The sequence below is a fragment of the Giraffa tippelskirchi genome, chromosome 6, assembly GCF_054371585.1.
Source record: "Giraffa tippelskirchi isolate mGirTip1 chromosome 6, T2T-mGirTip1v1.2.pri, whole genome shotgun sequence".
In the NCBI taxonomy this organism is placed as follows: Eukaryota; Metazoa; Chordata; class Mammalia; order Artiodactyla; family Giraffidae; genus Giraffa; species Giraffa tippelskirchi.
The window spans coordinates 9,805,644-9,832,474 of record NC_137280.1 but is presented as its reverse complement, the minus strand read 5'-3'; the positions used below and the strand labels follow the sequence as shown (position 1 = coordinate 9,832,474).

At 39.4% G+C, this 26,831-nt stretch overlaps 1 long non-coding RNA gene across 3 annotated transcripts in view; it reads left to right on the top strand.

Annotated features, from left to right (window-relative positions):
- Positions 1 to 26,831, top strand: part of LOC145509020 (uncharacterized) — a 63,808-nt gene that overhangs the window by 35,743 nt on the left and 1,234 nt on the right. The window contains exons 3-10 of one of the 3 annotated variants that reach the window (XR_014055789.1): positions 233 to 400; positions 797 to 1,248; positions 3,826 to 3,927; positions 4,689 to 4,889; positions 8,956 to 9,087; positions 13,966 to 14,175; positions 14,514 to 14,718; positions 24,927 to 25,053. This is a non-coding gene — a long non-coding RNA (uncharacterized LOC145509020). Of the gene's footprint in view, positions 1 to 232; positions 401 to 796; positions 1,249 to 3,825; positions 3,928 to 4,688; positions 6,790 to 8,955; positions 9,088 to 13,965; positions 14,176 to 14,513; positions 14,719 to 24,926; positions 25,054 to 26,831 lie in introns of those variants that run through there. The other 2 variants (XR_014055790.1, XR_014055788.1) reach the window with 2 other exon arrangements.

The following is a 26,831-nucleotide window of genomic DNA, read 5'->3' as shown; positions in this document are numbered from 1 at the left end:
GCAATTTGCCATTTTTTTATTCATTTTTTTCCTATGCCTATAACTATCACATAATTAAAACTGGAATGTGGGCACCATTTAAAATACTTTAAATAAAATATTTTAAAATGTTTGCAATATTTTTCTTTGAAAGTTATATATAATCATCATAGTATATGAAATATTTACCTAATATGTAAATTAGAAAAATCAAAATTATTATTTTAAAATGTAACAAAATTTTTTTTTTCAGATAGTATTCTGAAAATCAACCTTACAAACTTGAAGGCACACCAAACTTGACTTATTTGTCTCTTGCTGTGGTACAATAAACTTCTTTATTACCTTTAAGACATGAATAACCATCACGGATGATTATCTGTAATAGAGTCTTGTCTGGGTGACCTGGAGCCCTTGAACTGTGAGTAAATCTAATAACCTGTCAGTAGTGGTCATGTCTAGTACACATCAGTACAATCTGAGAAATATCATTCTTAAAGCTAAACTTATGAGCATTTCTACCAGCTCTTAGATGATGATTAAGTTTTATGCTACTCAAACAAACAGCAAATGAAGCTTAGACTTCTGTAAAGTGGCTTTGACACTTTGTACATTGTAGTGAATTAACATTATTAATGATGAAAATATTATTTGTGTGCACATACATGAATACTTACTCTTGTCCTCTAAGATAACTCACTTAATATAAGTGATCAAAATTATTTCCATTTCTAGGCTTGCACATACAGCTTTAACATGTCTTCAGTATAAAGCAGACACAGAATTCACTGTTTAGGTTTTCTTCTTTCTGTTTCAGTTTCGCCAACAATAACGGTAATATCTACTGCTCCTTGGAAGGAAAGTTATGACCAACCTAGACAGCATGTTAAAAAGCAGAGACATTACTTTGCGAACAAAGTCCGTCTAGTCAAAGCTATGGTTTTTCCAGTAGTCATGTATGGATGTGAGAGTTAGACTATAAAGAAAGCTGAGCACCGAAGAATTGATGCTTTTGAACTGTGGTGTTGGAGAAGACTCTTGAGAGTCCCTTGGACAGCAAAGAGATCCAACCAGCCCATCCTAAAGGAAATCAGTCCTGAATATTCATTGGAAGGACTGATGTTGAAGCTGAAGCTCCAATCCTTTGGCCAGCTGATGCGAAGAACTGACTCATTTGAAAAGACCCTGATGCTGGGAAAGATTGAAGACAGGAGGAGAAGGGGACGACTGCGGATGAGATGGTTGGATGGCATCACCGACTCAATGGATGTGAGTTTGAGTAAGCTCTGGGAGTTGGTGATGGACAGGAGGCCTGGTGTGCTGCAGTCCATGGGGTCGCAGAGAATTGGACATGATTGAGTGACAGAACTGAACTGAACTACTTACATTACATTTTTATTTGAAAAGAATTATCTACAAAGCATTTGGAACTATAAGATTTCCTTAGGAAGCAAAATAAATGGAAAAAGTAAAATTTTATGAGTGTAAATTAGCAAACATAATACAGAGATTAAAATACAAAATTTTAAAAATACAGAGGGAAGTCCCTGGTTGTCCAGTGGTTAGGGCTCTGTGCTTCCACTGCAGAGGACAGAAGGGGCATGGGTTTGATCCCTGATTGGGGAACTAAGATCCTCCCTGCTGTGCAGGAAAACAAAAAAAACAACCCCCCCCCCCCACTACCACCACCACCACCAAAAATCCATCAAATACTCATCTCTGTAGCATTTCAGAGGCAGAGCAGAACAACAAACACAAAGAAGTTTGGAATCAGTTCTTTGGGTTTGCAAGCGTGCCTTTTAAGCCACGTCGTCTTATCCGACGCTGCGACTGTATGGACCTTAGCCTGCCAGGCTCCTCTGTCCATGGGATTCTCCAGGCGAGAATACTAGAGTGGTTGCCATGCCTTCCTCCAGGGAATCTTCCCAACCCAGGGATCAAACTCTTGTCTCTTACGTCTCCTGCATTGTCACGTGGGTTCTTTACCACTAGTGCCACCTGGGAAGCCCTATTTGGATTTACCTGGATTTAAATCCTTGTTCTTTTCTCACTTTGTGTTTATTTGGAGTAAGTCACTTAACCACTTTGAACTTGATTTTCATGTAACCATGTTATTGTTATAGACAGCTTTCTCAAAAGTGTATTGTTTGCAATAGGCATTGTTCTAGAGCTGTGCTGTCCAATATGACAGATACTAGCCCTGTGACTGTTTAAATTTCTTAAAATTAAATACAATAAAAACTTCTTCTCTCAGTTGCACTGGCCACATTTCAAGGACTCACTATGTAATCAGTGGCTACCATATTGGACGATAAAGACAGAGGAAACATTTCCAACACCACAAAACATTCTATTGGAAAACACTGGTCAGAGCGTAACTATTGTGTGGGGAAACAAGCTGTGTGTTAAAAGATTTTGGAAATAGTGATTAAATAAATTAATAAATTTAATAAATTAAATAAATAAATTAAAACATATATCTATACTGGTGTAACAACCAAAATGGTGGCATTCTGATAGAAACTGATAAAAATCCTTCCCCCTCCTTTTTTTCTTGCAAATATGACCCAAGTTTTGCTATACTTTGGGATTATTTGTCTAATTTACAAATTATTTGTAATGTGATTATATTATATATTTAAGAAAAAAGATGTCTTTGAAAAAGATCCTTTGATCTCAAGGTAAGTGCAGCTCCTGATCTAAGAATTATGTGACACCCAATTCTAAAATGCTAAGAGAAATCTCGTACATTTCTGGAAAAATTTTAATTTCTGATGAAAGAGATGTGCCTGATGACAGGACTTAATCTAAACGGTAGCAATTATTTTAAATTGCTCATTAATAGTGCATAGAAAATAGTACCGAATGCCCTAGGTGTCCAATGTGATGGTTCCACCCTGGCTATCCAAAACATAAATATCTTTCATTCTTGTGGGCTAGCAGGGAATTACCCAGCTGACTCCCTGGTGGCTCAGACAGTAAAGCGTCTGCCTACAATGAGGGAGACCCAGGTTCAATCCCTGGGTTGGGAAGATCTCCTGGAGAAGGAAATGGCAACCCACTCCAGTACTCTTGCCTGGAAAATCCCATGGACGGAGGAGCCTGGTAGGCTATGGCCCACGGGGTCTCAAACAGTCGGACACGACTGAGCTACATCACTTTCACCCAGCTTACAGTTTTCCACTGGCTGCTGTTTCTCCAACAGTTGTTTACTGCCTGTGCCTGGCTTCTTGGAGTGTTATCATGTCTAGGGGGAAGGTGGATATTTAGCTAAAGATTTGAATGGAACCTTGTGCAGATCTCTGGAACTCTTTCCTTGTGAAATCCCTTCCTCTTTGTTTCTCTGTCCCCTAAGTTTTAGCTGTCTTAGCTTCCGGAGACTCAGATGTCTGAGCCCTCATCTCAATGAAACTTCTGCCCTTGGTGAGATGTTTGGGTTTCTCCTTTTTACACACAATGGCTCAGAGAGTGCCTCCTCACAGGGATGTGTGTGTGTGTGTGTGTGTGTGTGTGTGTGTGTATACACGTGCTCTGTTGTGTCCAACTCTTTGCAATCCTATGGACTGCAGCCTGCCAGGCTCCTCTGTCCATGGGATTCTCCAGGCAAGAATACTGGAGTGGGTGGCCATGCCCTCCTCCAGGGGATCTTCCCAACCCAGGGACTGAACCCACATCTCTGTGTCTCCTGCACTGGTAGGCATTTTTTTTTTTTACCATAAACCCACCTAGGAAGCCCGGGAAGCCCATAGTCTCACCTTATTTGTTTCCTTTCTTTCAGGGATTACAGTCCTGCATTGCCTGTTATCTAATGTTTCTGAAAATTGTTGTTTCATGTATTTTATTTAGTTTTCTTATTTGTGCTGAAAAAACTGGCTTGGTACTGACTGGAAGCAGAATCATCCGTTGACCTTCCCAATGTACAACATGTCAGCCAAGGGAGTGTATTCTGTGAGTTTCCCACATTCTTGGTGCTTCTAAAAAGGGTTATGTTATTGCTTATAAAGGAATTGTTTATTACCAACCATATTAATTGCTTAATAATGAAGTGATGTTTTCAGCATCTTGTGTTCTAACTCAGTAATTTGTATGTCTTTTAGGTGATTTACTATTTTTTAGTGAATATGGAAAGCTGGTTTGGGGATTTGGGCCACAGTAAAATGGACTGTAATTGTTCCTATTTAAAATAATGAGAAATAGGCTCTTTCTTATCTATATCATGGACAAGCCCTAAATTTCAGAAATTTCTGAATTACTGATATTAACTCAGAGATGACTATATAAATATAAGGCACCAGCTGTTCTAGATACACTTTGTCCTTTTCACAACTATATCCTAAGGACCTAGAATTGCTCCTGGCATATAGTGAAGGACTGTGAAATATTTGCTGATTAAATGAACTTTAGGTATTCAAGATGGAACCTGATGACAATAAGAATTATTATTATAAACATTATAATAAACTTATTATATAAGTATCTTAATCATACCTTGGATTGTTAGTTTCTGTTTTAATTAAATGATTCACATTGAACCATTCTGTGTGTTAGGCTGAATTAATTAACTTCAGGGAGCCATGCTTCTTCTCATGAGGTATTAGGTACTGAGAATTGACAATATCCAGTCAATATGCACATTTAGCAAGATTTAACAAAGTATCAGTCAAATGAGGTGGGGCTATTGATTTTGCTATATGACTAAACATTTTTAGGGTATGTCTGGACTACAGTCAACTATATCAACATCTACCTTCTCAAAGTGTGGAAGTACACTAAACTAATGCCAGTTTAGAGATAAGAACTCATTCTCTCAAAACCCATGAACTTTCGGCCCTGTCCATCCCCTCCCAACATGTGGGTAACTGGCTGAAGATAACAGTACAAATGGAGACCCACACATCATACGTCTAAATGTAAGTTCCAAATCAGTTACTTAATGTTTTAGTAAAATGTGTCTTATCCTGTAACTTTGATAAATATATTTTCACAATGCCTGGAAAACCAGGCTTGAATTAAGAATTCTTAGACTCCTCAGTGTTCACGTTTCAAAGTAATGGGTCAATTTAGTCTCATCCTACAGCCTGCCCCCAACCCTTCTTCCCCCGACCTTGGCCCTCCTGCCCTGCAAGGATGTTTGCATACATACTTGTAAACACTCAGCCTACATATCCAAGCTTTGTCCACACCCATTGTTGCCTCTTGGCCACTCTTAGTCGTAGGGGCATTTACATCGATAATGAATTCAGACTTCAGAAGCACTGACCCAAGAACAAGGCCCACCCAGGCCATGGAAGAGTGACCAAGAAGTCATTCGGGCAGGTAATTCCTTGGCAGGGGAATTCCTTGGCAGGCATGATCTGGCAGGGGTGGGAATACAGCCTCCATGAGATACCTCCCCTGGATCCAGTAAACTCCCCTCCCATGGCACTGGGGAACCAGAGCAGGTTCTTCAAATTCCTAGACCCAGAGCAGGGTCCTTCTTAACTGGACCGACCCAGTGCACTGGGATTATAAATATACAGGAATGTAAAAGTTGGGATGTTAAGCTACTCACGTCATGGATTTTGATGGCGGACACTTCTAAACTATTTAACCAATATCCACATTCTTATTCTTTCTTATGAATAGAGCCCTGATTTTATTTAGGGCAGCAGTACTTCTAGCTTAGAAGCTGTACCTCCAAGATAAACTTGCAAGCAGGGACGACCACGTAATATTGTTCTAACAATGAAACAGAGCAAAGGTTTTCTGGGGATTTCTGTGAGAGATTTTCTTTCTTAATAAAGTCTCCTCTGCTCTTCTTGGGGCTCTCTTCTTATAATCTGGAAGACATGTGTGAACTTGGAGGTGGAATGGCATCTTTATAAATATAAGATGGACTCAGAGATGAAAGTCACATGGTAAATATGACAAAGCAGAAACGTAAAAGAATGCTGGAACATTGATGATGTCAAGGAATAGCATCCCCAGCCTTCTCATGTCAAAATAGATCTCCATTTGACTAAGACATTATAGGCATGCATCCAAAAGTAATTCCTAATAAATGCCATCAGCTAATTTACATAATCATTATTCCTCAAAAAAAGTACATGTTTGTATGTTGCTTGTTAACATATACCAATAATAGAATTGATCAAATCTATGTATTAAATTTATGAATTATCTTTTTGTCTGTCCACTAAGCTCCTTGAATATAGGGACTGGATTTTATTTATCATTTTCCCTAGCTTTTTCCACATAATATGAAACATAATCACATTAATAGCATAAAGATAGAGTGTTTCCCTCTTAGCTCAGTTGATAAAGAATCTGCCTGCAATATAGGAGACCCTGGGAAGATCTGCTGGAGAAGGGATAGGCTACCCACTCCAGTATTCTTGGGCTTCTCTTGTGGCTCAGCTGGTAAAGAATCAGCCTGCAATGCAGGAGATATGGGTGTGATCCCTGGGTCGGGAAGATCCCCTGGAGAAGGGAAAGGCTACCCACTCCAGTATTTTGGCCTGGAGAAGTCCATGGACTGTATAGTCCATGGGTTTGCAGAGTCAGACACAACTGAGCGACTTTCATAGAGATGTGCTAAACATTTAGATAAAAGTTTAATTTGTATATACTGCACTCTTTCTATTTTTCCATAAACGGTTTATAATCAAGGTAGATAGTAAAGCAATAGCATCTTGAAATAAAATGTAAATGGAGGGATGCTTTTTAATTTCTGAATTGTTTGTTCATATTGGTTCTCTGATATTTTTAAAAGAGAGAAGGAAAAGACAAGAGAAAAAAAGACAGGAAAAAAAAAGACAACACAAAAAAAGAGCCCTAAGATCTATTCTGAGAAATCTGAATGGTATTGGTGGAAAAACAATGGGTGAAGGACGTCCCTGGTGGTCGAGTGGTTAGGAATCCGCCTGCCAATGCAGGTGACACGGGTTTGATCCCTGGTCTGGGAAGATTCCATATGCCGTGGGGCAGTTAAACCTGTGAGCCACAGCTACTGAGCCTGAGTTCTAGTGTCTCTGAGCTCCGACTACTGAGCCTGCGTGATGCCAATCCTGAAACCCACATGCCTAGCGCACAAGTTCTACAGCAAGAGAAGCCACGGCAATGAGAAGCTTGTGCACCATAACTAGAGGGGAGCTCCTGCTCCTCACCACACAGCAACGGAGACCCAGCACAGTCAAAATACATACAGACATAAATAAATAATAAGTAAGTATGCCTATCAGAATCAATGATATAGTTTAAAAAAGACAATGGGTGAATATTTTCCTTTCTTGATGATTCACTAACAATTTTCAAGAAAACTTTAGGTGAAATTTGTAAATATTTAAATCATTTATTCTCAGAAATGAAAAAATATTTTTAATTATGATTTTGTTCACTATCTTAGCTACTGTCTATTTGGCGATAACAGAGGCACTCAATATTTAGGACTGTGGATCTGATGCATTGGCATAAAATGAGCCTCCTGAATACAATTTTCTACAGAAAAATATATAGAACTTTAGTGAAAGATCAGCATACACAATCACAGAATTTAGAATCTGATATGTAGGAGATTTATCAAAAGATACTTTTTTTTTTTACCTAATTTATCATGTCCTTCATCTTTTGAGAAGGGAAAGGCTCTATTCTTTGATTTTGCTTCAGTGTCTTAGTATGTGTACACATGCAGAAAATAAAAAGACAGATTCATATTTTTATTTAAGGTTTCCTCTGCCTACTCTAAGATCCAAATAACTGTTTGAAAAAAATAAAGATCATTTCCCCCTAGTTTTGGAAGTAAAAATATTAGATTAGCAAAGAAAGTGGGTTTGAAGTTGGGCAGACTTAACATTTGGACTTTTTTTAAGGAAAAGTACTTGAATATGAAATCATTGGTTCTTTGTAGATAGAATTTTTCATCTTACTTTTCTTTGAATGGAGCACAATTGGTTCACTAATTTTAGTTTCTTTCTGAAATGCACTGCCATAAATTCCAACATATTCAGCATTGCACGATGAAGATGATATTTGTGTGTAATAGTGTTCTGCTTCTATTGACAACCACAAGCTTCTTCTCACCCTTTCCTTTTCCAAATTAAAGGTATAAGAAATACTGTGAATATGATTTATTACTTACTTCCTCAGAGGATCTGAACAGAAACTATTATCTCCTTCAAATCTTTTGTGCTATGACTATTGAAAATTTTCAGGGAGACCTGAACTAGTGTTCTTATTGTTGACCTCAAAGCTATGGTACCACAATTTTTGTGCTGGGAAAAAAACCAAAAACAAATAAAAGAGCTAGAAAGGCAGGATACACATTTAAAGTTCCTAAAAAAAAGCTTGCACTATGTTCTGATTGACAAGAATTCAACATATTGAATCATCTGAGGCACAGCTAGCTTAAGACATAGAATAAATGATGCAGTTTTCATATTTATCATTACATTCCATAGACATGACATTAGAATGCTTGCAAAGAAGGAAAACTAGAATAAAAATAAGCTATTTTTCTATATGCCTAAACATATTAGCACTTATAGTAAATTGTATTAAAACTAAAAATGGGTTTAATCTGGAGGTGAACATTATTGATATTCATTGGTATGCTTATGTTAATTAACTGGGCATTAATTCTGCAAACCTAAGCTAGAAAAGAGAAAACTTAGCTCTGTTTCTTCCTATCAGGAATGATGGTTATATTTATTCATTTATTTGGCTGTGTCAGGTCTTAATTGAGGTGTGTGGGCTCTAGAGCATATGGGATCAGTAGTTAGGGCATGTGGGATCTTAGTTCCCCAACCCGGGATCAAACCTATGGCCCCTGCATTAGAATGCAGATTCTTAACCACTGGACCACCAGGGAAGTCCCACTGAGAAATCATTTTTAATGCCTCTTTATGAAGTGGTTCCTACAAATGCATGCAAAACTCTGATAATGTAAAATAATATTGGCATGTGCAATGTATAATGGGGTCTCAATTCTCCCTGGGGAAGCAAGACAGCCGAGTCCTGGCTTAGGATGCTTCAGAGTTGAACTGGAGAGGGTGCCGAACCAGAGTGGAGGCAGTGAAGATAAGAGGTGTGAAGACGTCAGATGAGGAGTCAGCAACTGACTTGCTGTTACAGGTAAGGGGGAGAGAAACTCTTGACACAAGCATCCTGTTGAACAGTCTTTCTGTTTACTGAGAGGCCACTATCTGAGAGAGTAGATGAGGAGATAACTTTGAGCTTTGTTGCATTTTAATTGCCCGGGGCATGCCTGAGAGGAGATTCCACTAGCAGTTGGATCCACAGGTCTGGAGCTCTGGAGCTAGAAGTCTTCAGCGTGCGGATGCTCTCTGAAGCCTTCTAGTAGGAAAGCTCTCCTGGAGTGAGTGCATAGAGAGAGAAGACTTGAAGACCAGAAGGGCCAATGGCTTTGTTAGACTGAAGCACAGCCTGGGCAAAAGAGAGGAAGGATTGGAATCACAAGGTCTCTGAATGTCAGGCTAAAGAAATTGGATTTTATTTCCTGGATTCTGTTGAACGATAGTTCAGTGTCTTTGTTACAACTTGGTTTCAGAGAATTCATTTGGAGTAAAAAAAATAGGTGAAAGCCAGATGGCCCAATCTGAAAGCAACTGTCAGTGAAATATACCAAAGATCCATGCGGAGATGATTCATATCATAAGACTCTGGAGAAGGTGTGGGGTCAGAGACATTTCAGTGGCAGATTCTACAGAACTGGGCATCTGATAGCATTTGGGGAAAAGACTTATGTGACCAAGAAGACATTAAGCACCATTTAGAAAACAGAATGCTGAGTTTGAAAAGCAGACGGTAGGCCATATATCAAGTAAAGTTCCAAATTTAAACAGGTTGCATTGGAGGGGAGGGGGAAGATCAGCCCACAGGCCTGGACAGTGACTCCAGCTCTGACCAGAGCCAGGGAGGCTGTCAAGGATGGACATGAAAAATTGGGGGTTATCTGAAGGAAGGTGATAGCTCACTCCATGAGAATATTTCCTGTTAGAGAAATTACCGTCCACGCTGAGACCCAGGAATAATAGAAGATGCATATAAAAGAGATTCCTAGAAGCTCTTCGTGTTTCTATTGTCATTGGATACACCTGGTCTATCCACGAAGTACCAAGAGGCCAAGTAGCTTTTTTTGGATTTATTGGTAATAATGTTAAACCAAACACCAATCCTGAACTTTTGTATACTGCCCTTAGCTCTTGAGTTTGAAACAATTATTGGAAATAGTATTTTCTTTAATTTTTTAGGTTAAAAAATTGAACAGGTTTGGCAGTTCAAACAAATTTCCTGATAACACTGGCTGAGAACAGACTCACTCGAAAAGCTAGAGCAGTCTCCCAAGAAGGCCAGTAAAAGGCTACCAGTTTCCCACCATGACTTCAGAAACACAAGCACAATGTCTAATGTGTTATTAACTATTCAAAAGGTACTCTGGTTCCTGCTGTTTCACAGAACAAGTATGGCAGCTTGCATTGTTTTGCAAAACACCTTTCAAAACTGACTTCCAGTTTTGCCTTACCTGCTGACATTTAAAAATAACTGAGCTGTTTACTTTGTTTTCATTTCTTGGAGCAAACAAAAGTAAAAAAGATAGTGTTAGCATTTGGGTCCTGGAGCCACAGTCTGAGATACATTTTTTTTCCCCCTCTCTTTCCTTCTTGCTGTATTTCTTTTTTTTTTTATAATGAAAGGTTGTTATTTTTGTTGATTGGCCAATTAGATGAGCTGGTGGCTGCTACCTACTTCTAAGATTTGATTCTATTATAAAGCCTCAGTGGCTAATGCTGCTTCAGTCTTGCCCTAAAAAGACATAAAAGGATACATTTGCAGTTAAGTCTCCTGGCAGATGAAGGAGCATAAACCATTGATCACAATGCGAAATGCTGAAAACTGAAAAGGAATCCAATTTATTTTAAATAAAACTACTCTGTTCTCCAGTGACAGATTCCAGAATCAGACAACAGAAAGGAACTGACAGCAGATGTTTTAGAGCCAAGACACAGAGAGACTGAGTAATAGTATAGAAAAGAAATTGCTTTGAACTTCACCCCTGCTTTAAATACTTCAAATCAATAGGGTCACAGAGCTCTTTAATAGAGTGATGAGGTCTCGCCCTAGCAGATCTGCACAGTGACAAGTTGATGTGCGTCCTAGCATCAGGGTCATAAAAATGGCAGGCTTCTCCCTGAAAGGGGGCTTTGTGTGAGCAGGGTCCATTGGACTGACTCCCCCGTATGGCCACTCCTGAGAGCCAGGCCCTAATAGTCTCCATCTAAATGGGACTGACCTCATGAATTACCTCAGGAAACTTAATCTATAAACTGGCTTCTTCTTATGCAGACTGATGAATTCTTGTTTATTCCTAAATGGCTGTCACAAGACCTATTCATCAAACTCTTAAGGGCGGGGGGTGGAGGGGGGGAAGGAGATTTGCAGAATCCAGCCTCAAGTGCGGCGCCGTTAAAGAATCATTAGGCTTCACGGCTGGTCTTGAGACCCACTCCAAATCCACAAAGCGGGTTTCTTTTTTATTTTTTAAACTATTCATCAGAAGTGCATTGAGATGAGATTCTGACCTGATTGAAAAAAAAAACGAGTGCTTTTTGTCACTATCAGTTTCATGGCTGTGTTCTTTCTCTTTCGAGAGTTTTTTTTTTTTTTTCAACAAAAGTAAAAGAAAATAAAGGCAGATGGCCAACTCTTTTCAATATCCGTTTGCTTTATTTGAGCAGTTTAATGTAGTGAAACAGAGTGAAATGTTGCTACTTGCTAAATGGTAAACAACACCATTACCCAGAATTCTGCTGTAGATTGGTACAAAACAGGGTGCTGGTGATTAATTAAACTGTTGTTGTAATTGTAATGCATGATACATAATAGATAGTGTGCCGTGTATTTTAAAAGCAGCAAATTAGCAAATAATAACTTTCCTACATAGCACATCTCCATTGCTTGCTGCTAATGCATAAATAATCAAAAATAAAAGGCTATTATGCAACTACCTAATAAAATGAATGTTTCTGATGTTCACCAATCTGTAAACATGTGCTAGTGAAGCTACATACCATGGCTGCTATAGGTCAGGTGCCCCTGGAGGCAAGAGGAAGAAATTTCTCCCCAGTAGACTTTCCATTGTCTCCTGAGTTACAATCGTCCCTATTCTCTTAATAGTCATACATGCGGTGGTCTACTTTACATGTATTACACTTTTGTAGACTACCAGCCTAGGTTACAGAAATGGCTATGCAAATACGTTTTATAGAGGAAATATAAAATGATAAAGAGTCATTTTCTGATGCCCTGTTCATGTCTTGCCTGTTTTTTCACCGTGACAATTTAAAAAAATAGATGGAATGTAAAGGGGATCATGTAGCCTCCTCAATTCTTTTTACCTGATGGTCTCTAACATTTGATAGGCAAACAAAAAGACTCACAAGGAGGTCATGGAGGAAGAGTGCATGCTGGTCACTCATTTGGGATGACTGGGGTGAAAATGCACAGATGGAAAGAAAGGGCTCAGGTGATTTCCATGAAAAGGAGACACTTTCATCACGATATCTTTTTTCCTTTCCCTTATCTTATTTACACTGAGTAATAAACTTTGGATATTTTTACTTAAATAGCTTTATTGAGGTATAATTTACAGATTATAAGATTTATCCATTTTAACAGCACAACTCAGTGATCTTTAATAAATTTACAGAGCTGTGTAACAATCATCACAGTTCACTTTTAAAGCATTTCTATCACTTTCAAAAGATTCCTTGTCCACTGTCACACCCTAGGATTTAGGCAACCACAAATCTTTTTTATATCTTTATAGATATAAAGATTTGTCTTTTCTGGAACTTTCACATAACTTAAATCATACAATAGCCTATTTTTATGTCTGGTGTCTTTTACTTTGCACAATATTTTTGATGTTTACCCATGTTGTAGCTTATATCAGTATTTCCATACCTCTTACGGCTGTATAGTATTCCATCAGATAGATACACTGCACTATGCTTATCTGTTTCCCAACTGGTGAGCCTTGGATGTGTTCTTATTTCTCTTGGGTAGATTGCTAGAAATGGAATTGGGGAGCCATATGGTAAATTGATTCAACCTGAACTTTTAAAATGCTCTCTCTCCATTTGCAAAATGACACTGAATTCCAGGACAAGAGCAGTTAGCAATTTGTACCCGGGTGGGACTGAGAGACACTTGGTCTGCTTGCACGTCCGCTGTTTCCATCCACGTGACCCTAGGCAAAGTCATACCGCTCCCTTTCCCTGAAGGACAGCTTCCCTTCGTTGAGTTCCCAAAGACAGCAGAGCACAGTCAACCCAGACTCGGTCAGCACTGCTCTTTGGTTGACGTGAGGAGCAGCTCACAGAGACAGATAAGATTCTGGCACACTGCCATCAGCATGCAGACCAGAGGCAGCACCCTGATGCCTGGAGTTGGGGGGGTGGGGGTTGAAGTAGGAGTTGATGAGTCTCGCCTCCTTGGTTGAGTTCTGTTCCACGAGAAGAGAGTGAGTGAACCACAGGAGGACTTTGCTCCCCTTACATGTTGTTACTTGAGTGGGCTTTTCCTTTCAATCTCATAAACATACTCCAGGAGATAAGGCGTCTGGGGCTCACATATCCCACTTCGCTCAGCCATTTACTACCCGTGATGGAGAAGGTCTCTGCCTATTCTGCTGCTAGGGACTCTTAGTGAATACACGGCCACCTCGGTGTTCTCTACTACCGGCCTTTGGCTTGGAGTCCTGATAAACCACGCTCTGTCTCACTTGTCCTCTCTGAAAATAAAAACAAATGATGACTTCTCTAAGCGTAGTCTAGTAAAACTCTGATCAATGCTATAAAGCAAAATGTAGTTGATTGCTGCCTGGCACTTAAGCAATGCATTTCGACACTCACCACTCTCCTTTAACAGTCCAGGTAGCGTTTAGTCAATAAGGACTCTAAGCGTGTGTGTGTTTGTGTTTTTTGCCAGACATAAGATTCTGCCTTCTGCCCCACGGGGGGATTCAGTGGAGCGCAAAGAATTTGCCAAGTGAAACAAGGACATCCTGGGAGCCGAAATCGGTGTAAATCCCACAGCGTGAGCTGCCCAAACTTCTGTGGGATTCAGAAGTTTCATGAAGCAGAGACAACTTCCTGGTGGGAGATGAGAACATTATGTACAAATAACTGCCTGCACAGGGTGTGTGCCTCGCACAGGTTTTGCTCGTTTCTTTCTTTTCTGAGACAGCATGATTTTTTAAATTGCATAAGGGCAGGCTTCTGTTTTTACTTACCTAAGATTGTGCATGCTGGGGAGCTGGGAAGTGGCAGAGAGGGTCCTGTGGGGAACACACGCGTATAGAATGGTGCGATCTGACAAGGGCAGGGGTAGTTGAGTCACAGCGATACCAGGTTTGCAGCACATTCCTTTTAGGTGTCTTCCTACTGGAGCCTCGGCAATATAGCCAAGGACTGGAATGTACTTGGGATGAAAGTTGTGCCAAAAAGCTTAATTAGTTTTATTCTTTTGGTTGCCAGGATCTGAGACTCACATATGCTACTCTAAGTAAAAGGAGACTTATTTTAAGGATAAGTGTGATGAAGAATTAGAAGTGAAGGACCACCCAGAGCCTAGGAGAAAAAGAAATGAAAAGTGAAAGTGAAGTCACTTCAGTTGTGTCTGACTCTTTGCTACCCCATGAACTGTAGCCTGCCACGCTCCTCTGTCCATGGGATTTTCCAGGTAAGAATACTGCAGTGGGTTGCCATTTCCTTCTCCAGGGGATCTTCCCCACCCAGGGAAAATAAGGACTCCTTATTTGCAGCCAGTCTCATCAGTGTCCCTGCATGCCCCGCCCAATCTCTACCCATTGCTGATTGGCCAGTTTCTCCATTTTCTGCAGGACTGGGTAGGAAAGAGTGTATCTGATTGGCCATGTGGAAACCATCACCCCTGTGGAAGAGAGTGCTTCGCTCCAGGTTACCTTGTAGACCATTTGCCAAACTATGGCTGATGCTTGCCCCACTTTTCACGCTGTATGTTCACTGGAATTTCTGCACAAAGGCTGGACAAGCACTACCTCCTTGAGTTTGGAAATAAAGCTATTCTTTAGAGAGAGGGAAGTTAAACAGGGTGAAAAATGGATTAATCAGCTCAGTATAGAAGTTAAATAAAAGAGGAATGGATCCTGTTCTTGCATCAAACAAGTAAACAAACATTTAAACATTTCATGGCAAATAGATGGGGAAACAATGGAAACAGTGACAGACTTGATTTTCTTGTTTGTCTGAACAACTGAACTGAACTGACGTGCCATGAGGTGATGGTATCAGATGCCATGCTCTTAGTTTTTTGTATGTTGAGTTTTAAGCCAGCTTTTTCACTCTTCTCTTTCACTTTCATCAAGAGGCCTTTTAGTTCTTCACTTTCTGACATAAAGTGGTGTCATCTGCATATCTGAGGTTACTGATATTTCTCCCTGCAATCTTAATTCCAGCTTGTGAGACATCCAGCCTGGCATTTCGCATGATGTACTCTGCATGTATAAGCAGGGTGACAATATACAGACTTGATGTACGCTTTTCCCAATTTTGAACCAGTCTGTTCCATGTCCAGTTCTAACTGTTGCTTCTTGACCTGCATACAGATTTCTCAGGAGGCAGGTAAGGTGGTCTGGTATTCCCATCCCTTTAAGAATTTTCCAGTTTGCTGTGATCTACAGAGTCAAAGGTTTTAGGGTAGTCAATGAAGCAGAAGTAGATGTTCTTTTGGAATTCTCTTGCCTTTTCTATGATCCAATGGATGTTGGCAATTTGATCTCTAGTTCTGTCTTTTCTAAATCCAGCTTGTGCATCTGGAAGGTCTCAGTTCACATACTGTTGAAGCCTAGCTTGAAGGATTTGAAGCATTACCTTGCTAGCATGTGAAATGAGCTCAATTGTGCAATAGTTTGAACATTCTTTGGGCTTCCCTGATAGCTCAGTTTGTAAAGGATGTGCCTGCAATGCAGGACACCCTGGTTCGTTTCCTGGGATGGGAAGATCCCCTGGAGAAGGGAAAGGCTACCCACTCCAGTTTTCTGGCCTGGAGAATTCCATGGACTCTATAGTCCACGGGGTTGCAAAGAGTCGGACACGAGTGAGCGACTTTCACTTTGAATAGTCTTTTGCATTGCCCTTTTTTGGGATTGCAATGAAAACTGAACTTTTCCAGTCCTGTGACCACTGATGAGTTTTCTGAATTTGCTAACGTGTTGAGTGCATCACTTTAACAGCATTACTTTTTAGGATTTTTAAATAGCTCAGCTGGAATTCTTTCACCTCCACTTTTCTTGTAGTAATGCTTCCTGAGGCCCACATAACTTTACACTCCAGGATGTCTGGCTCTAGATGAGGGAGCACACCACTGTGCTTATCCTCTCTGGGTCAAGACCTTACTTGAACAGTTCTTCTGTGTCTTGTTGCCACTTCTTCTTAAAGTGCTTCTGTTAGGTCCTTACTCTTTCTGTCCTTTATTGTGCCCATTTTTGCATGAAGTGTTCCATTGGTATCTCTAATTTTCTTGAAGAGACCTCTACTCTTTCCCATTCTACTTTTTTCCTCTATTTCTTTGCATTGTTCACTTAAGAATGGTTTCTTATCTCTCCTTGCCATTCTTTGGAACTCTGCATTCAGATGGGTATATCTTTCCCTTTCTCCTTTGCCTTTTGCTTCTCTTCGTTTCTCAGCTATATGTAAGGTCTCCTCAGACAACCATTTTGCCTTGTTGCCTTTCTTTCTCTTCGGCGTGGTGTTGGTCTCCTGTACAGTGTTACGAACCTCTGTCTATAGTTCTTCAGGCACTCTGTCTATCAGATCTAATCCCTTGAATCTGTTTGTCACTTCCACTGTATAATCATAAGGGATTTGATTTAGGTCATACATGAATGGTCTAGTGGTTTTCCCTACTTTCTTCATTTTAAGCTTGAATTTTTACAATAAGGAGTTCATGATCCAAGCCACAGTCAGCTCCCAGTCTTGTTTTTGCTGACTGTATAGAGTTTCAAAGAATATAATCAATCTGATTTCAGTACTGACCATCTAGTGATGTCCATGTGTAGAGTCATCTCTTGTGTTGTTGGAAGAGGGTATTTTCTATGATCAGTGCATTCTCTTGGCAAAACTCTGTTATCCTTTACCCTGCTTCATTCTGTACTCCAAGGCCAAACCTGTCTGTTACTCCAGTATCTCTTGACTTCTTACTTTTTCATCCTAGCTCCCTATGATGAAAAGGACCTCTTTTGTTGGTGTTTCTTGTGGAAGGTCTTGTAAGTTTTCATGGAACTGTTCAACTTCAGCTGCCTTGGCATTAATGGTTGGGGCATTGACTAGGATTACTGTAATGTTGAATGCTTTAGAAGCATATGATGCCTAAATCTTTAGTATAGAATGTATAGATCATTTGTTTATACTTACTAGGTATATCTTTTATTGATGAATTCACTTTATTGGTACAACTGTAGATGGGCTAGATTGACCCAGATGTCCTCAGTTCTTGGGTGGCTTCCATCTAAGCTGCATTGCTTCTAAGTCCACAAAGCCTGGAGGACTTACATGTTTATTTGTTTGAGTCACTTCATTTAACAGTGATTGCTGAAGTTTTTCATACCATTTGAGCAAGAACAAAATTCTAATGCCATTCCTTGTTAACTTAACATGAAACAATTTCTAAATGGCAAAATAACTCACACTCCACACTAAAATGACTTTTTAGTTTTTTGTTTCATTTTAAGCTCAAAAATGAAAGCTAAATTTAATTTTTCTGAGGTAGCTCAAAGCACTGGTATTTAGATTTGGGTAACTTGTAAAAGTCCCTCGGACTGCAAGGAGATCCAATCAGTCCATCCTAAAGGAGATCAGTCCTGGGTGTTCATTGGAAGGACTGATGTTGAAGTTGAAACTCCAATACTTTGGCCACCTCATGCGAAGAGTTGACTCATTGGAAAAGACCCTAATGCTGGGAAGGATTGGGGGCAGGAGGAGAAGGGGACGACAGAGGATGAGATGGTTGGATGGCATCACCAACTCGATGGACATGGGTTTGGGTAAACTCCGGAAGTTGGTGATGGACAGGGAGGCCTGGCGTACTGCGATTCATGGGGTCGCAAAGAGTCGGACACGACTGAGTGAATGAACTGAACTGAACTTGTAAAAAATAAACCAAAATAAATCTCAATATTTAAAAAAAAATTAAGAAATTCTATAAACAATGACTATGAAGCCTCAGCAGTGTGAACAGCTTCTCTGTACCCCCTGATGAGTTTCACAACCTGAGTGCCAGAAGGAACTTCTGACTCCTCACATCTCTGAGCTCTGAAGTCTGTTTGCTCTTCGCCTCACGGCAGCAGGGCTCATCTTGGTTTTGCTCTGTTTGAGAATCCTCTGCTCATGGGAGATGTGATGACCTGGCTTTCCTCTTTACCAAGTAAATATCTCACTAAAGATTTAGAGCTGTTCTTTCCATGCTGTTGGTTGACCTGTTTTAGGGTGATCTTCTTCCACAGGGGAAAGGCGTAATCTGATCACCTTTTCTCCTCCATTTGGTGCTGATCAAGGTGCCTCTGTCTGGGAGAACGGCAGAAAGAATTCGGTGCTTTCTTCACATGTGTACATAATCAGTGGACTAATAGTTATAAATTTGCACAGCAAGAAATAAAATTTGTTTTCCTACCTAGAAGACACTGTCTTATATGTGAGGGGCATGTTTCAAACATACCTTTTGCAAAACTCTCAGCATAATAGTGTGCTTTTCTAGTTATAATCAGAGTGTGAGATTCTCCCAAATTTATGCTTAGCATCTTACTAAAAACTAGTAACCTACATGCTTTTTTAATATTTTTTTCTTGCTTAATTTTTGGAATAGGTTGATCTCAAGTCCCATTTTTTCTCCCAGAACTTTGTGCTCCAAACAGGGCTAATTATATTAATTTATCTTATAGCATTTTGTTGGGTTGATATTAATGTTTCTTTGATTTATTTTTTAAGAATTTTGACATTATGGGGTATTAAAAAAATCTGTGAAACACAGTCTATTTGAATTACTTGATCTCCAAAACTCTGAAAGGTAGAATGAAAGTCAAAATGAGCAAGGAATAAAAATAGCTCACTTTCTTTAGATACCAGATCTTTCCTCTGAACTATTAGCTGATGATAATTTCTTGCATTCATCTTGTTAATATAACATCTCCATCCCTAACAATTGCATTAATAAAAATTCTTCACTAATGAAAAATTTTATAAGCATGGTTTCTATATGTCTTTTACTGAACATTGCTATTCAATACCATCATTTTGATTTCATTTATAACAAATTTATCATTTGAAAGAATTAGGATGAAAGTTTCTAAGTTTAAATCTGTTGGAGAGTGAATGTTGAAGCTGAGATGAAAATTCAGGTCTCTCTTCTGAGTTTAAGTCTCTTCTTTAGTCAATATTATTGAAAAATAGCATAGAGGCAGGAAGTATTTTAACAGTTCCTGGCTCAATCTCAGCCAAGAGCCCAGTGTACGAGGGAAGTTATATATTCCAAATGGTCTAAGAACTTATCAAGGGAGTAACAGCCTGTGTTCTCATTTTATGTATGCACACTCATCATTTTTGGTCAAAGTTGTAATCCCAGCATGATTTCCCCTGGACACTCAGGTTCATCTCTCTTTGCTTCCAAAATGGTCAGTGTTCAAACACCAAGTGATAAGAATAAGCTAAATAGAGTTAGGAAAGATTTTCTGTGAAGAAATATAAAACCCTTGCGCCATAGAAATCCTTGTCCAAAGGTTTGGCTTATATGACAAGGTTGATCATACTTTTATTGATTTCTGCTCCCTTGGAAAAAATCTATCTCATGAGACATTGGTTTTTCCCACTTACAATAATTCAGGCAAAAGTAAAGTTTTTTTAGGAGGAAGCTGGCCCAGAGGACCATCCCCTTAAAGTTCTGCCTAGCTTTCATGATGGAGTCTACCTGGTCCCAGGGCGTACAAGAGTAGACTAACAGATCCTAGTAGGGACACACTCACCTCTTACCAACACAGCCCCATAAATCTGTTATCCCCTGTATTTGAGCAGAAATAAGATTAATCACAATGAACAAAAATAGGGGTTTCCACATGATGAATTTTGACCTGCTGTACAATGAAAAAAAATCATAGTACAGCAGGGTCATATATGTGTCATATATAAATATGTATATACATGTCTGAATCATATATAAATATGACTCATTTCTGACTCTTTGTGGCCTTATGGACTGTAGCCTGTCAGGCTCCTCTGCCCATGGAATTTTCCAGGCAAGAATACTGGGATGCAGTGCCCACATCTCTTGCATCTCCTGCATTGGTGGGAGAATTCTTTACCACTTGTGCCACCTGAGTAGCCCCATATATATATTTACATATGGCATATATATATATGTATATATGTGTGTGTATATATATATGTAAAACAGAAAATACTACAAAAAATAGAGAACTGTTGGTTTAAAATAGCTCTGGAATTTGTTAAGCTATCTGGACCAATGCTCAGTAGATTAGGATGGAAAATACAGTATTTGAAAAGAATGATAATGCCTTTAATTGTATTAGTCTGATATGACTCTCTTTTCCTTCCTGGACCAGTGATTAATTATACTACCACAGAGTAGTTACTAAACATTAGGTTTTTGGGGTTTTTTTCCTATTTATTCTTTAGGGCTTCCCTGGTGGCTCAGATGATAAAGAATCTGACTGCCATGCAGGAGACTCAGGTTTGATCCCTGGATCAGGAAGATCCCCTGGAGGAGTGAATGGTTACACACTAGAATATTCTTGCCTAGAGAATTCCATGGCCAAAGGAACCTGGCAGGCTACAGTCCATGGGGTAACCTCAAACTAACCAAAAAGTAGGAAATCCTTGTCAGTTGGAGTTTTGGTGTGTCAGCAGCAAGAAGCAGTATTTGGCTAACTTAAAAAGAAAATAAGGCTTCCCTGATAGCTCCAGTTGGTAAAGAATCTGACTGCAATGCAGGAGACTCCGGTACGATTCCTGGGTCAGGAAGATCCCCTGAAGAAGGGATAGGCTAACCACTCCAGTACTCTTGGGCTTCCCTTGTGGCTCATCTGGTAAAGAATCCGCTTGCAAGGTGGGAGACCTGGGTTCAATCCCCGGGTTGGGAAGATCCCCTGGAGAAGGGAAAGGCTACCCACTCCAATATTCTGGCCTAGAGAATTCCATGGTCTGTATAGTCCATGCGTTTGCAAAGAGTCAGACACGACTGAGCGAATTTCACTTTCACTTTAAAAAAGGAAAAAACAATTTATTGCAAGATTATGGGAAAGTTTCAGTATCAAAAAGAGGTTGAAAACCAGGTGGAGAGGGGACAGGAGCCAGGCAGCTTCAAGGGACTCAGAATCACCGCAGTGGGTATCATGACCGTCTTCTCCAGGTACTGTGATAGGAATGAATCCCACCCAAACATATTCATTCCCTGCCATGTTATATTTTAGGGAGAGAACTCTGGTCATGTGCTTGCCACTTGGATAAAAGGAGGATGGGGATTCCTTGACTGATACAGATTCTTTACCAGCTGAGCCACCAGGAAAGCCTGATAGTACCACCCAGCTATACTCAGTGATACAGAGGGAAAGCCCTCAGCAGGAAATCAGAGTCCCGAGTGCTCAAAGAAAGAGGAATTGGTTTTATAGTGCCAACTATAAACACAGGTTCCTTGCCAGTTGAATGCCATTTTGACATTTGTGAATGTCACAGCAGAGGTATCCCTAATATCTATGCAATAGTTCCACTGATTTCCTGCTGTGTTTTCTGACTTACGGTTTCCATTTGCACAAAGATGTCAGAATTGCTCTCAAGTGCCAAATGCCTTTTAGAAGAAAGAACAACTTAACAGATCCTGAGATGCTGAGACTGGGTCTGAGCCAGAGATGCTAAGTGCTGAACATTAACATTTGGCCAGTGACCATGAGGTCTACTATATGCAGTCATATATCTCTTCTTAAAAGAGAGTGTCCTTCCCAATCAACTTGAAAAACAACCCCAATGCACTCATTATTTAGTGTGCTTTTGTAAATATCTTCTCCTGAGTGAACATTTTTCTGTTGTAAAAGAAACTGCTACCTCTTCAATCATCACTGAGATCAACACTAGGAATCTAAGTATTTGGAACTTCTTAGTCCTTACAATGCATAACTAAATTAACCTTACATCTAAAGTACATGACATATTTTATTTATTAAAATAGGTGATCACCTGCATTCACAGTCAAAGAATGAGTGATGGACATTTTTTCATTGCAATCTAAAAATTTCAGTTTGTAGCATGACATTCTGACTTTAATGCTGAGCATTATACTGGACTTTCTGCATCAATATACTGGTTTTTTTCAGGTGAACTAAAGAACTGTCAACTGCTTTCTGTATAAATTCATTAATCACTCATTTATTTATACTTATTCGAAATCGACTATTATAGAATACTCAAAACTCAGAGACCAATTCATTTTAAAAATCAATTATATGGTTTGTATAATGTATCAATTAGCCTAACTGATTTTGGTCTTTTGGAAACTATTTGTAATTTACAAATATGTCACATTAAGTTAACAGAAATGATATCAATAATTCAGCAATCTGATTTTTTATACATATAATTTCTGTGATAGCACTAGATATAAATATTGAATATGGGGCTATGGAGAATGTTACAACCCATCACTTTCTACCTACCGCACTGAGAAGAATAGCTGGGTTGGGTAGCAGCACCTGCTATGGACTTATTCCTTCATGTAATTTAATCTGGAGGCAGAACATCAGAGGAATCAATTTCAGGTCCAGCTGGAACACAGGTATGACCTACAGACATACAGACACACACTCAAATCCATGTATAACATAGAGATATTCACAGACACACAGAGAACATAAAAGAGGCCAAAGGAGTCCACTCCTGACTATCTGTAAGTCTAAGTTAGTAAAATTCAGAAGCAGTTTTTGTTTGCGTTTCATCTAAGTAGTTGCTTCAACATGATATTCTTCATTGCACCTAGCCTAGTTCATTCATAGTAGTTGTTCAGTTCTGTTTTATTTTAATAAAAATGTCAATTAAAAATTCCACAGTTCAATAACATCATTTGATAGTAGTTTCTACTGTGTCTAATATTTGCACTTTAAAAGAAACAGAAAAAAATATTTTGTGTTGGTACTTTTCCCTATTCTATCCAATGGAGATATTAATGAGAAATTTATAACCTCAAAGCAGGTGCTAGAGTAGAAAAGCAAGAGCTCGAACTCGTCTACAAGCTGGGTGATGACCTGGTCATTGGAGAGTAAGTACTGATTTCTGATTTAATGCTCAAGAGTCCTGCAATGTTCTATGCTGTATTTTTTCCTCGCTCTAAAAGAAACGTGAAGTGAAATGTAAGCTACAGCCAATTTGTAGGAGAAAATAATATCAAAATTATTCAGTTTATGATAAAAAACACATATATGTAAAAACAAATTTCATGCTCAGAATCCATGGCATTCCTGGTATTGTGCTAAATTATTCTTGCGAAATTCCAGGAATGCTGAATATTTTAACTACTTTAGGTCCAAAGCTACTGTGAGACACATAGGCCCTGGCACTAATTATTTGACCTTTTTTGATTTGTCTTTAAATTTTCAGGGCTACAAAGTATTTCAAGAAAACATTTTAACAAGTTGTTGGTATTTAGAAAATCGGAATATTAACAAAGTAATCCTGGCACACTATTATTTTTCTAAAGTAAAAACTGATGGTTTCAAAATATGTCATTTCATCAACCTTATAATCTAAGCAGGAGCATAACTTCTCTTTAAAACAGTAAAATTGTGAGAGGACAAAAAAATTCTTAGAAGCAAATGTTTATAGTCACATACATGTATTTTTAGAATCATTGTCATGCATCACAAACGATTGAAATCCTTTACTGGAATTCAGTTGAGCATTATTTTTCTACTAAAGTGGGTATTTATAGTCTGAGTTTTAAGTTTTTTTTTTTCATTTTGATAGTCAGTTACTTCTTATTTTTTTTTTTCTAAAATGGATAACCAATGGAAATGATAGTGATTTAACATTTCCCTTTGATACCACAGATACGATTGAGTCATCAAATCCTGAAGAGATTTGCCTCATGTTTTAGATGTTCCTTCTAGAACCTAGTTGAAAAAGACCCTGATGCTGGGAAAGATAGAAGGCAGGAGGAGAAGGGGACGACAAAGGATGAGATGGTGGGATGGCACCGCTGACTTGATGGACATGAGTTTGAGCAAGCGCTAGGAGTTGGTGATGGAGAGGGAGGCCTAGCATGCTGCAGTCCATGGGGTTGCAAAGAGCTGGACACAACTGAGCAACTAAACTGAACTGAACTGAGAACCTAGTTTCATGAGATGAAAATTACTTCATCTTCAATGGGGTTCATTTAGAGGGATAACATATAAGGAAGTTCAGAGGACTGACATTTTGATTGGGAACATAACCTTTCAGAAGCTCTTTAGATTGACACGATGGAGAACTTAGGGATGAAATCATGCTTTTTGCAATGCTGTCCTAAGTCGCTTCGGTTGTGTCTGACTCTTTGTGACTTTGTTGACTGCAGCGCACCAGGCTCCTCTGTCCCTGGGATTCTCTAGGTAAGAATACTGGAGTGGTTTGCCACGCCCTCTAGTATCAAGTAGTACTTTCTTAATTCCTAAAGGTGGTTGGCTACCTTTAGGAATTAAGAAAGTAATTTACTCTTAAAAAAGTGAATTTACTCTTAAGAAAGTAATTTACTCTTAAACTTTAAGTAGAAAGACACTTTCTGATAATTAAGAAATATGGATTGCCTTATATCATTCTTTGTCCCTCTGAAATATTTCTATAATATGAATATTTAGACTAACCGGAATCTCTCTCTCGTTCCAGGAGGAACTTGGCACTATGACTCCCAGAGGGGGAGGTCACAATGTCATGCCCAATGTGTCAAAAGCTGAGAGAGTCGAGGAGGACTGCTGAGACTAGGAGAGAGAACAATGAGAGGGAGGAAAGGAGAGTGAGTCCAGGTTCTTGACCTGCAGGAACTGCAGCCCCTGGAAACTGTTTGTGAGGTGTATCCAAGCTCCCTAAATCCTACCAGTGTGTCTAGGTGCCTGGGTACTGACTACAATCTGCTGAGACTGTGTCGGGGACCGGATTTGTTTCCTAAGTGTCATGTTTAGAGCAAATTTGGTAAGACACAACTTGTGAAATATGATTATCTGAATTATCACAAGCAGAGTTTCAACTGAACCACAAATCTGTAGACACATCTGTCCATGACTAAGAACAGCCATTTTTGGAGGAATGGAATTTAGCATGGTGACCTCTGAAGTCCTTTTGCTGTTCAAAGGCCCTGTGGTTTTCTATCAGAGACCGGACAGATGGGACTGCTGAGAGAAAATAGATGGTCCCCAGTATCTTGAGTGGAGACATTTCACACATTGTAATGAGGGCCCAATGTTTGGTGTTTGTCCTGCAGAACCCATAAAACTGATAAAATTAGTTATGGCATGTGGAAGGGATTGAAATTCTACAAGTTCGTTTTTTTGGGTGTGTAAGGTGGAAAAAATAAAAAGGACCGAATAATATGTTTTAGTTAAATTTTTTTTTGCCTGTATTTTGAATGAATATGATTCAGACTTAAAAACACTAACTCTTTTAAGTGAAAAGAAAGTGAAAGTGAAGTCTCTCAGTCGTGTCCGACTCTGAGCGACCCCATGGACTGCAGCCTACCAGGTTCCTCCATCCATGGGATTTTCCAGGCAAGAATACTGGAGTGGGATGCCATTTCCTTCTTCAAGAGATCTTCCAGACCCAGGGTTTGGACCCGGGTCTCCAGCATTGTAGGCAGATGCTTTACCGTCTAAGCCACCAGGGCAGCTGGTCAGATTTATTTGATAGCAGTCCTGGTTTTCAAAAGAATGACAGAAATGTTCCTTTTCTTCCTCCCTTCCTGGATTATGCTTCAGATCTATACTTCCTCAGTACCTCAAAAGATGGGGGAAATGTGTACAGGCCTTAAGGTTGTCAGATTTAGCAAATAAAACCAGAGACTGTCCAGTCAAATTTGTATTTTATATTTTAAGATGATCCATGCTCTATCTGAGATATACTAAAGTCTTTTGTTGTTTACCTGAAATTCACATTTAACCCAGCGTTCTGTGTTTCGTCTGTCAACCCTGCCTGCCCTCTGCCTGTGCCCTGTTTCCATGAGTGGCTGATTTGACAGACAACATGCTCTGCTACTTATCTGCCTTGCTGAGATCTAGGGCTTTTTTCTCCAGACTTCCTCCCCCGGCCCCTGCCACCTCACCAGAGACACCATGACCTCAAGCTTCTCTCAGACATAAACCATTTTGCTACTGGTTGCAAATCATAAAGCCAAGAAAATTTAAGATTCCAGTGGCAAACACAAAACAACTTGTTGCTCTGGATATCTTGATAAAATTCTCATGGTTTAGAATTTTGGATATCAGCGAAAGAAAAAGACTGTACCAAGTCCTCCTCACTAAAGCTTGGCCACTGAAACTCATCTTGGATTTGATGCCCACTCTGTCATCTACAAGCTGTACGAGCAGAAGCAAGCTATTTGAGTCTTAGCATCCTTACTTTCAAGTTGAGGATAATGATAGATAATAACCATAGCTACCCTGGCAGGAAGATTAAATGAGATAAAACATATAAAATGCTTAGCACAGTCATAGCAACAGCTATTTCTAGTATTACTTTTATCATTACTACCTCAACAACTACTGATACTGCTTTCACTGTGGTTATGTACAAGGCATTGTG